Raw genomic sequence first — 13063 nt, 5'->3', positions numbered from 1 at the left:
CTCTTGTTTCTGCTATAACCATACCATGAGTTGAATCAAACATGTCAAATATTTTCAAGTGTGTAAGTTAAGCAACATCGTGTTCGGTTGCACAGGAACTAGTCCCTTACAGATGACTAAGCTGATGGATCTATTTATCTATTTATTAAATGAATATTTATTTGACTATTTATAATATTTATTTTTTTGCCCATATAAAGACATAAAATGTATACCTTTATATTGTTGAAAACATAAAATACATTTTAATGTTTAGTCAATGTATTATTTTGTTTAGTTTATTAAATATTTACTATAGAAAACTTCTTGGATTTGTTTATTCTTTAAGGAGAAACACCAAGCTGATTCTCCAACATGATTTAAAAATGTATGGTTCAATTCATTGACTCATTGTTATTATACTCCAGGTATAAGTACAGTACAAATTTACATTCTATAAGCCAGCTTGTATGTTGACCTCAGGTTATAGAGATGAAGATACACTTACACTTCTTGCTGTCTTTTATCTTTCTTTGTGTAGGGGAAAAAACCTAAAAACAACAATTTTAATTAAATCTGTTAGATAAATGATATAAGAAGACCGAAAAACGGTATTTTTTTTCAGCAGAAGCTGAAGTAAGGCATATGAGAAAACAAAAACAAAAGCAGCAGATGTCTTCTACAGTTGACTGGTAGACACATAAGTGCAAACGTGCACTGGCAATATGGTATTTCAGTCTGCAATTTTCAAGCAATGCCATGACCTGAAACTCCAGGAACAGCAGTGGTCATGTGAGAAGAGTTTACAGAATGACAAAGAGACTGAAAATTTCCTCCTGAAACCTTCAACTTTACAGGGAGGAAAGAGCTACAATAGAAACAGATTTGGAATGGCCAAATACTAGAAGGAAAAGAGAGAATGGTGATAAGAGTAAATTTAAAGGACTAAAACTGCTTAGAAGAATTGATACATTCATGCAAAATGTAGAGTAGATTGAAACTGCCTGGCACATTGGGCATTGGTGGTCTTAGTGGAAGTTGACTGGTAGAATCAATCAGTTGACTGATAGAATTAATCAGTAGAAACCATACAGGAGCAAGTAGAAGAGTAAATAAGAGAAGAGAAGGTAATGGCAATATATAGAGAAAACAATTTTGAGAAGTTTGCCTTCTTGCTGATGGCTGATGTGAGACCTAGATTCTTGTCTTCCTAGTTTTAAGAATTTAAACAAGAGACACACAGCAGTGGATATGCAGCATGGAGTAATTTATTGCAAAAAAAATAGAAAAAGAATATTTTGAAAGCTAGGTGCAGAATAGACAGTACACCCTGAGACAGAGAGGATTCAGGGCAGGCTGCTAATAAAGATGAGAAAGTAAAGACTAGTACTAGGGAGACTCCTTTTATGGGAATCTTCCATGATTATCCATAAGGAGGTGGGAAGAGGCGTTACTAGTAAGCATGTTCTTGGTGGTCCTCTGGGTGCACATGTGCAGTAGCTCTATATGCTTGTTGTAACACTGTATGTCTCATTAGCATCTTAAATATTCCATCCATGGGTTTTTTCTTTACTATTATAATGAGCAAAGGGTCACTCTGAGGACAGATAAAATCAAAATGTGCATGATCTCTACAGGGGAACTACAGCTTTGCTTGAATGAGTTCAGTTACAATGTTATTGCTGAAGCTTATTGTGTTGATGGTATGGTCACCAAGGTTGTGATATCTGATGACATGGTTACTTCCCTAACTACCTATCCTGCCTCATCATGAAATGAAGGAGAGAAGTAAAGTAGGATCTGGAAAAGGACATGAATTAATTTTTATCTGCATAGCTTTCCATTTTTAGAAATATATATGTCTATAGATAGAGTTCATGGATTTGATGTATTGAAAAATCATACTAGTATATTTAATATTTATTTTAAATTATGCCATATCAAATTATTTATAATGATAAATTAAAATGATAATGTTATGTTGGTTAATACTATCATGACTGTCAGTAAACTGCTCTATGGGTTGCAATCATCTACCACAGTAGAAAAACAGATGGAATTGGTGACCTTAGTGAAGCTGACTTGGTAGAATTTACAAGCAGAAACCATATTAGAGTAGGTGGAAAGGGAAAAATGAGAGAAAAACTCCTATTACAATTTTTTGGCCTGGGGAGTCACTTTCCTTCTTTCATGTTTACTATATTCAGATTTGCATTTGTTTTCCCTTTTCTTCAACATATCCAAATGCAATGACAATTTATAAAAACATTAATTTGAAGAAAGAATAAAAGGATGTGTTGAAAATGATAGAAAATAATGATATGAGCTCTTTATATTTCCATTTGTACTTCCCTATGTTGTTATTTACCTGAAGATAGAAAGTAATTCAGAAGCAGCCATGCAGCATTTGACCAGAAAAATACTAAAATAAAAATGAATGTATGAATTGTTTAAACTCTAAAACCAGTAAAGAAAAGCAGACTAATTTCATCTAGCAGCATTGCTGGACCTCACTGCCTTAAATTTTTACCTTGAGACAGAGAATAACAAACCATGAAGTTCAGTAAAATGCACTGACTCACTGATCTAGGACATTTAGTAGTTACTACAATGTAATCTTACTTTTCCTTTCTATATTTAATTTAATTTTATTTTAGTTTCTCGGATACATGTACAGAATGTGCAGGTTTGTCACATAAGTAAACGTGTGCCATGGTGGTTTGCTGGACCTATCAACCCATAACCTAGGTATTAAGTGTCATATGCATTATCTATTTATCCTGATGCTCCCACTCCCCATGCCTTCCAATGTTGTTCCCCTTCCTATGCCCATGTCTTCTCATTGTTCAGCTCCCATATATTAGTGAGAAAATGTGATGTTTAATGTTCTGTTCCTGTTAGTTTGCTGAGCATAATGGCTTCCAGCTCCATCCATGTCCCCGAAAAGGACATGATCTCATTCCTTTTCATGGCTACATAGTGTATATGTACCACATTTCTTTATCCAATCTATAATTGATGGGCATTTGAGTTGATTCTATTATTTGCTATTGTGAACAGTGCTGCAATAAACATACACATGCATGTATCTTTATAACAGAATAACTTATATTCCTTTGGGTATATATCCAGTAATGAGATTGCTGGGTCAAATGGTACTTCTGGTTTTAGATCCTTGAGGAATCACCACACTGTTTTCCACAAAGATTGAATGAATTTACATTCCGACCAACAGTGTAAAAGCATTCCCATTTCTCCACAGCTTCGCCAGCATCTGTTATTTCTTGACTTTTTAATATCGCCATTCTGACTGGGGTGAGATGGTATCTCATTATGGTTTTAATTTGTATTTCTCTAATGATTAGTGATGTTGAGCTTTTGGATTTTCATGTGTTTTTTGGCCATATAAATGACTTCTGGGAGATGTGTCTGTTCATATCCTTTGCCCACTTTGTGATAGGGTTGTTTGGCTTTTTTTTTTCCTTTGAAATTGGTTTAAGTCCCTTGTGGATTATGGGTATTAGACCTTTGTCAGATCGATAGATTGCAAAAAATTTCTCCCATTACATAGGTTGTCTGTTCACTCGAATGGCAGTGTCTTTTGCTGTGCAGATGCTCTTTAGTTTAATTAGGTCCCATATGTCAATTTTTGCTTTGGTTGCAATTGCTTTTGATGTTTTTGCCATGAAATCTTTTCCCATGCCTATGTACTGAATGGTATTGCCTGGATTTTCTTCTAGGGTTTTTTTGTTTTTTTTTGTTTTTTGTTTTGTTTTTTTTTAAGTTTTCGCTATTGTAAACAGTGCTGCAATAAACATACGTGTGCATGTGTCTTTATAGTAGAATGATTTATAATCCTTTGGGTATATACCCAGTAATGGAATTGCTGGATCAAATGGTACTTCTGAGTTTAGCTCTTTGAGGAATCACCACACTGTCTTCCACAGCAGTTGAACTAATTTATACTCCCACCAACAGTATAAAAGCATTCCTATTTCTCCACATCCTCCCCAGCATCTAGGGTTTTTATAGTTTTGGGTTTTACATTTAACTCTTTAATCCATCTTGAGTTAGTTTTTGGATAAGGTGTAAGGAAGGCTCCAGTTTTCAGTTTTCTCATATGGCTAGCCAGTTCTCTCATTTCTTGAAGAGGAAATCCTCTCCCCATTGTTTTTGTCAGGTTTGTTGAAGATCAAATGGTTGTAGATGTCTGGCCTTATTTCTGAGATCTCTATTCTGTTCCATTGGTCTATGTGTCATTTTTTGGTACAAGTACCATGCTGTTTTGGTTACTGTAGCCTTGCAGTACAGTTTGAAGTCACGTAGCATGATGCCTCTAGCTTTTTCCTTTTTGCATAGGATTGTCTTGGCTGTCTGGACTCTTTTTGGTTCCATATAAATTTTAAAGTAGTTTTTTTTCTAATTCTGTGAAGAATGTCAATGGTAGTTCAATGGGAACAGCATTGAATCTATCAATTTTACTTTGAGCAGTGTGGCCATTTTCATGATATTGATTCTTCCTACCATGAGCATGGAATGTTTTTCCATTTGTTTGTGTCCCTTCTTATTTCCTTGACCAGTGATTTGTGGTTCTACTTGAAGAGGTCCTCCACATCCCTTGCTAGCTGTATTCCTAGGTATTTTAATCTCTTTGTAGTGATTGTGAATGGGAGTTCATTCACGATTTGCTCTCTGCTTGTCTACTTTTAATGTATATGAATGCTTGTAATTTTTGCACGTCGATTTTGTATCCTAAGACTTTGCTGAAGTTGCTTATCAGCTTAAGGAGCTTTTGGACTGATACAATATAGGATTATGTCATCTGCAAACAGTCAATTTCACTTCCTCTCTTCCTATTTAAATACCATTTATTTATCTTGCCTGCTTGCCCTGGCCAGAACTTTCAATACTACACTGAATAGGAGTGATGAGAGAGGACATTCTTTTCTTATGCTGGTTTTCAAAGGGACTGCTTTCAGCTTTTGCCCATTCAGTATGATATTAGCTTTGGGTTTGTCAGAAATGGCTCTTATTATTTTGAGATATGTTCCATCAATACATAGTTCATTGAGAGTTTTTAACATGAAGGGATGTTGAATTATATAAAAGGCCTTTCATGCATCTATTGAGATAATCATGTGGTTTTTGTCATCAGTTCTGTTTACATGATGGATTACATATATTGATTTGCATATGTTGAACCAAAATTGCATCCCAGGGTGAAGCTGACTTGATCATGGTGGATAAGCTTTTTTATGTGCTGCTGGATTTGGTTTGCCAGTATTTTACTGAGGATCTTCTCATTGATGTTCATCAAGGATATTGGTCTCAAGTTTTCTTTTGTTGTGTCTCTGCCAGGTTTTGGTATCGAGATAATGCTGGCCTCATAAAATGAGTTAGGGAGCTGGTACCATTCCTTCTGAAACTATTCCAAAGTACCATTCCTTTTGAAACTATCTTTTTTTTTTTTTTGAATTTGGAGTGGTGAGAGAGGGCATCCTTCTCTTATGCTGGTTTCCAAATAGAATGCTTCCAGCTTTTGCCCATTCAGTATGATGTTAGCTTTGGGTTTGTCAGAAATGGTTCTTATTATTTTGAGATATGTTCCATGAATACATAGTTTATTAAGAGTTTTTAACATGAAGGTCTACTTTTTTGGAATAGTTTCAGAAGAAATGGTACCAGCTCCTCTTTGTACCTCTGGTAGAATTTAGCTGTAAATCTATCTGGTAATAGGCTTTCTTTTTGGTTGATAGGCTATTTATTACTGCCTCCACTTCAGAACATGTTATTGGTCTATTCAGGGATTCTACTTCTTTCTGGTTTAGTCTTGGGAGGGTGTATGTGTCCAGAAACTTATCCATTACTTCTAGATTTTTTAGTTTATATGCATAGAGGTGTTTATAGTATTTTCTGATGGTTGTTTGTATTTCTGTGGGGTCAGTGGTGATATCCCCTTTATCATTTTTTATTGTGTCTATTTGATTCTCCTCTCTTTTCTTCTTTGTTAGTCTAGCTAGTGGTCTATTTTATTAAATTTTTTCAAAAAACCAGCTCCTAGATTCATTGATTTTTGAAGGTTTTGTTGTGTCTCTATATCCTTCAGTGTCCTCTGATTTTAGTTATTTCTTGTCTTCTGCTAGCTTTTGGATTTGTTTGCTATTGCTTCTCTAGATATTTTAGTTGTGATGTTAGAATGTCGATTTGAGATCTTTCTAGCTTTCTAATGTGGGCATTTAGTGCTATAAATTTCCCTCTAACCACTGCTTTAGCTGCATTCCAGAGATTCTGGGATGTTGTCTCTTTGTTCTCACTGGTCTCAAAGACACATAACCATCAGTTTCTCCAAGGTTGAAATGAAGGAAAAAATGTTAAAGGCAGCCACAGAGAAAGGCCAGGTGACCTACAAAGGGAAGCTCATCAGACTAACAGTGGACCTCTCAGCAGAAACCCTATAGGCCAGAAGAGGGGGGGCCAATATTCAACATTCCTAAAGAAAAGAATTTCCAACCCAGAATTTCATATCCGGCCAAACTAAGCTCATAAGTGAAGGAGAAGTAAAATCTTTTTCAGACAAGCAAATGTTGAGGGAATTCATAACCACCAGGCCTGTCTTGCAAGAGCTCCTGAAGGAAACACTAAATATGGAAAGGAAAAAACGCTACCAGCCACTACAAAAACACACTGAAGTACAAAGACCAAGGACACTATGAAGAAACTGCATCAACTAATCTGCATAATAACCAGTTAGCACTATGATGGTAGGATCAAATTCACACATAAAAATAGTAAACTTAAATGTAAATGGACTAGATGCCCCAATTAAAAGACACAGACTGGCAAACTGGATAGAGTCAAGACCTATCAGTGTGCTGTTCTGCTGTTCAAGAGACCCATCTTACCTGCAAAGACACACAGGGCTCAAAATAAAGGGATGGAGGAAAATTTACCAAGAAAATGGAAAGCAGAAGAAAGCAGGGGTTGCAATCCTAGTTTCTGACAAAACAGACTTTAAACCAACAAAGATTAAAAAAAAAGAAAGAAAAGGCAAAGAAGGACATTACCTAATGGTAAAGGGATCAACTCCACAAGAGGAACTAAGAATTTTAAATATACATGCACCCAATACAGGAGCACCCAGATTAATAAAACTAGTTTTTAGAGACCTACACGGAGACTTAGACTCCCACACAGTAATAGTGGGAGACTTTAACAGCCCACTGTCAATATTAGACAGATCATCGAGACAGACAATTAACAAAGATACTCAGGACTTGAACTCAGTTCTGGATCAGGTGGACCTGATAGATGTCTATATAACTCTCCACCCCAAATCAACAGAATATACATTCTTCTCAGTGCCATGTGGCACTGCCTCTAAAACTAACCACAAAATTGGAAGCAAAACGCTCCTCAGCAAATGAATAAAACTGAAATCATAACAGTTGCTCAGACCACAGTGGAATCAAATTAGAACTCAAGATTAAGAAACTAACTCAAACCCACACAATTACATGGAAATTAAACAACCTGCTCCTGAAAGACTCCTGGGTAGATAAAGAAATTAAGGCAGAAATCAAGAAGTTCTTTGAAACCAATGAGAACAATGTAATCTGATGGAAGCAAAATCATCATAAAATCCCCTGTGGCCAGCTTAAAAACTTAAAGCATAAAAAGTACTCAGCAATTTAATGAATTGAATTCAACATAGATATAATCCATATTTGTAAAAATAAATTTTTTTTGCTATTCAATGTAAAAATTTTGGAAAGGATAATTTACCCAACCCCTGCCCACATGCACACACACTGAACATTTTTGCTCCTATCATCTGGAGGCTATGAAAATATTGACATGTTAGTACCAGATCAAAAAAAGAGGAGATCACTGCTGACAACCTAGTTTAATCACAGCAAAACTCTGTTGTCTTGGCCAATTGACTCTTTGAAGGACAAAAGCAATCACCTTCCAATAAAGATGTGCCAAAATTTCTAAATTGTGATGAGCGGACTCCTGCCAGCACATTTAGAGTGAGTTAGGGAGGGTTAAATTGGATGATAGCTGGCTGTGTGCACATTAAGCCAGAGAGTCAGATTAAAGATGTGGTCTCTGACTTGAGAGGTGAGGAGGTGCTGGGGAAAGAATAAAAATGTTGTGGTTCTTGGGATTAAGATTGATATACACACAAGTGACTTTAAAACATAAGATAGCCAGTGGTTTAGGCAACAATCTGAAGACTAATTAATAACAAAACGTTGGCCAGGAAAGATGATTCATGTCTGTAATCCCAGCACTTTGGGAAGCCAAGGAAGGAGGATCATTTGAGGTCAGGATTTCAAAACCAGCCTGGGTGACAAGGCAAGACCCCATCTCTAAAATAAAATAAAATAAAAGTAGCTGGGCATGGTGGCTGTACCTGTAGTCCTAGCTGCTTGGGAGGCTGAGGCAGGAGGAACCCTTGAGCCCAGGAGTTGGAGGTTGCAGTGAGCTATGATCACTCCAAAGCACTCCAGCCTAGGTGACAGAGACCCCATCTCTAAAAATTAAAAAATAAAGAAACTGTGTATAGAGACCATATACAGACTTTTAAAACCCAAATAACCTCCCCACACGGCAAAAACTACCTTTTAAGGAATATGACCCAAACCAATTTTTTTCTGCAAATGTTTCTGTTGCTCATGTCAAGTGGTTGAATGAAATCAAAGCTGGTATAACAACAGCTGGGGGGAAAAGAATGCTGCATATACAAAGAAATCTAGACTGCAAAATGCAGAGGATTCTAAGCTAAATGACAAGATGATCCAGTAACATTCTTTTTGGGAATTATAAATGCTTGGTAAATACAAAGGTTTGGGGGTCACTCTATTTAGAATTCATTACAAACTATACTTAACTAATCCTCTAGTTGTTCATGGAATCTGCTATACTTCCCAGTGGTGGAAGTTCTGAAGCCCAGAGGAATTCAAATGCAGAAGCACTCACGTGGAGTTGGTTGGCATGCGAGCAGGATAAGGGTGGAGAGGACAGCATATTCACTCAATACAAGTCTAGCACTCAATAATTCATTTAATAATGTTTTTTTATCTGTGATCTCTTGGGACCTACATTATGTGCCTACAAAAGGTAAAGCTTTTTGAGATACATAACATTTGTAGGTTTTAAGTAAAATATAAAGAAAAGCTGAAATCCCTATGTGAACCCCTTGTGAGAAACATATTGGATTTTAAAACTTCAAGAAACATACTTTTTACCAAACTAATCGTTGTGTCCAAAAGTAGAGGGTTAACAAAAGACCCAGAACAGCCAAAACCATCTTGATCAAAAAGAACAAAACTGGAGGAATCGCATTACCTGACTTCAAATTATACTATAGAACTATAGTAACCAAAACAGCACAGTACTGGAATAAAAACAGAAACATAGAATGTTAGAACAAAAGAGAGGACCAAGAAATAATCCATACATCTACAGTGGACTCATTTTCAATAAAGATGCCAAGAATATACATTGGAGGAAAGACAGTCTCTTCAATAAATGGTGCTGGGAAAACTGGATATCCATGTGCAGAAGAATAAACCTAGGTCCCTATCTCTCACCATATACAAAAATCAAAACAGTTTAAATATAACACCTCAAACTATGAAACTACTAAAAGAAAACATTGGGGAATTCTCTAGGACAAGGGGTCTCCAATCCCCGGGTCATGAACCAGTACCAGTCTGTGGCCTGTTAGGAATCAGGCTGCACAGCAGGAGATGAATGGTAGGTGAGCTAGCCTTACCTGCTGAGCTCTGCAGTGGCTTGAGATTCTCACAGGGGCATGAACCCTATTGTGAACTGTGCATGCGAGGGATCTAAGTTGTGTGCTCCTTATGAGAATCTAATGACTGATGATTTGAGGTGGAGCAGTTTCATCCACCACCACCCTGTCCGTGGGAAAACTGTCCCAGATAAGAACTGAGTGATCTACTCTGACCATAAGGGTGGTGCAGAATCTGAGGAGGAAGAGGCTGTGGGCTCACCTTCCTCTTCCCATCCTGTCCACCCTCCACTATGCTCAATAACCCTTTGTGACTGTTCCATAGCTCTGGAATGCTGGACTGGGGCTCCAGACTAAAGTGTACATTCTCTGTGCCCAGTTGCTGAGACAGCAGCATGCTTGAGATGATGGAGAAGTGTAGCTGTTTTCTCCTGCATATAAGTGAGGCCTGGAGAATTAGTTCTCTCTTTTCTATTTTTGTATGGAATTGCTATCTTCTTTCTGTCATGTTCCTGAATTCAGTGGAATCCATAACTACCACTGTTCGTAGAAAGCAGAGACATCAATTAGGCACGGTAAAGAAAAGCGCCCGAATATCACTTTCCGTTATTCTGAATTAATTATCAGAAAAGAGATATACTAGGAATGAGAGTACTGGGAAAAGATGAGAACATCATTAGTCTTAGAGAACAGGGTAGGCAGGTCAGGGGAGACAGCAGAGCCTAGGGCTTCTAACCAAAGGTCACAAATAATTTATCTGAGTGTGAGAGAGGTCTTCAGAGTAAAATCCCAAATACTATGATTCAGGGTTATGAATTGGCTGATGAAGGGAGTTCAGCACACTTGAACAGGACAGCCCTTCAATATCGTTTCATCAGCCACCTCCCCATCCCATCTCACGTGACCCTGGGGACAAGTTTCTCTCTTGTGCAGAGCCAACATGGAAAGCAATGGCGAGCCCCCAAAAAACTTTGATCTGATATGTACGCATAGATAGATATAGATATAGATAGGTAAATATAGATTAGATATCAGGTTAATAATGGCTATTTAGATAGTGTGTGTGTGTGTGTGTGTGTGTGTGTGTGTGTGTGTGTGTGTGTATATAGAGAGAGAGAGAGAGAGAGAGAGAGAAAGAGGCTTGGATCCCACTAGTCTTTGGAAATCTTAAGATATCCCAGGAATTTTTTGTAGCACAATTATATTTTAAAAAGCAACTCATTTTTGAAAGCATAACACACAGAATGAAAGTATACATGTCTCACACACAGTGACATGGTTCCTCACACACTGAATATATGTGAAAGTAGGAGCATGTCAGAAACAGTTTACTCAGGACTTAGAAGCCTCTCTAGTGCTCTGTGCCAGTCAGTACCTAAGTAAGACCAACTCTTCTGCCTCTGCCCTGGGAGTAGACATTCTCACTTCTAACAGCATGATTATTTTTGCTAGGTACAGTTTCATCCATTTCATGTGTATTTATTGATCTGATTGTTACAATAATCCTATGAGATCAATACTATTATTCTTCCCATATTACAGATGAGGAAACTAGGGAGCATAATGTTCATGGTACTTGCCATGGTCATATTGCTATTAAACAGCTGAGCTGGAATCCAAACCAGGAACTCTGGCTCTAGAGTCAAACCCTTTAGTCACTAAATTGTGCTGTCTAAAATATCATGGCAAGCTCGATCAACAGTCTGAATCAATAAAATTAGATGTGTTTAGAGAAATAACCACTAACCACCACACAGCACTTCGTAGATTGTTCTGCACATACCCTTTGACTTCCTCCTACTTACAGCTCAGACCCTGTGAGCAGGCATCAACCTCTGAGGGAAAAAGACTTGCTCAAAGGCCACCGCTAAAAAGGAGGAGATTCGAGCTGAGAACAGATTGGGGTCTATTATTTTCTTCAGCATTTCACAAAGGACAGGAGACAACAGACCAAGAGGATTTCATGAGTAATCCTTTTCTCCAGTGAGGCCAGCTAGGCACTCTGGACATGGTTGGTGCTAAACTTGTAAGAAGTCCTAGTCAGGCCCTGTCTCTTGACTGAAGATTTATATGTTACTCAACCCCTCAGAATCCTTGGGGTACCCAAGTTCTTCACTGCACTTATGCAGGTGACAGGAGGTCTATCTGTGACCCAGACAGATGCTGTAGGCAGATAAGGCAATAATGAGGAAATAAGTAAAGCACAGAGTGAGTAAGGCAGACGCTGTGAGTTTGGGTCTCCACCAGGGTAACTTGTGAAGAAGAGAAAGAAGAGAAAGAAAGAACCTAACCTATCCTGATAGCCCACAACCTTGGGGAAACATGATGTCCACTGAGTACATGAAGTTTTCCATCAGCACACCTAGACTCAAATCCTCTCTCTGCCAATCACTTGTGCACTCTACGTGGGTCACCTCTTCTCTCAGCGTCCTGCTTTCTTCATTGATAAAGTAAGCTTAATAGTATTACTATTCACACTGTAACAGGTAGATTAAATCATGTAACATATTATTTGTTTTATAGATGGCACATACGTATTTTATAGATGGCACATAATCAACAGATTTTTTCTTTCTTTCCCTGTTCTTTCTCAACACTGATGAAAGAAAAGAAAAACAATGTTTTCTTTTAATGCCTTCTTAGTATTGAGTGCTCTCATCAATTCTGCATTCATGACAAACAACAAAGTCTAACTTAGATACATTAAACACAGAGAAAAGAACACTGAACATACAGGCAGAACCAGCTATGAATCCTATCTCTGCCCCTCACCATTCACTAAATGGATGCCTTAAAGACATCACTTACCAATTCTGATCTGCAGATCACTCCTCATATCATCTCTGCTACGAGAGAAAATTATAAAATGCTACCAAAAAATGAGTGGGTTTTATGACTAGGTAGTAAAGAATAGGAAACCAGTGAATCAATAAACTCACAATGTGGTGGTTTGCAGACATTATCTGCATGGCAGCTGAATATACTTCCCTAGAAGTATCCCCATTTGGTCAGAGATGGCCTTTACTGCGATGGCCATCCTTGTCCAGTCTTACTCAGGTTTCAGTATTTTTGCAGAACTAGCATCCCTGGTGTACGAAAAATGTGATAAATGAGCTCTCTGTGCAGTCATCTACACCCTCTCTGAAGAGCATTTGGATTTGATTTATCCACATTAATAAAGAGAGCACATTTGTTTGATGGGAAGAAGTAGGATTTCAAACTCATTTTCCTTAAGTTTTGCATGGTCTCAATCGTCTGGCAATAGAAAAAATGTAAAGGAAAATAACAGTTATGTGTAAACAAAATTGACAAAGTTGCATCATA

This window comes from Rhinopithecus roxellana, chromosome 16 (assembly GCF_007565055.1).
Source record: "Rhinopithecus roxellana isolate Shanxi Qingling chromosome 16, ASM756505v1, whole genome shotgun sequence".
In the NCBI taxonomy this organism is placed as follows: domain Eukaryota; kingdom Metazoa; phylum Chordata; class Mammalia; order Primates; family Cercopithecidae; genus Rhinopithecus; species Rhinopithecus roxellana.
The sequence above is the reverse complement of the archived record's forward strand: the minus strand, read 5'-3'. Positions refer to the sequence as shown.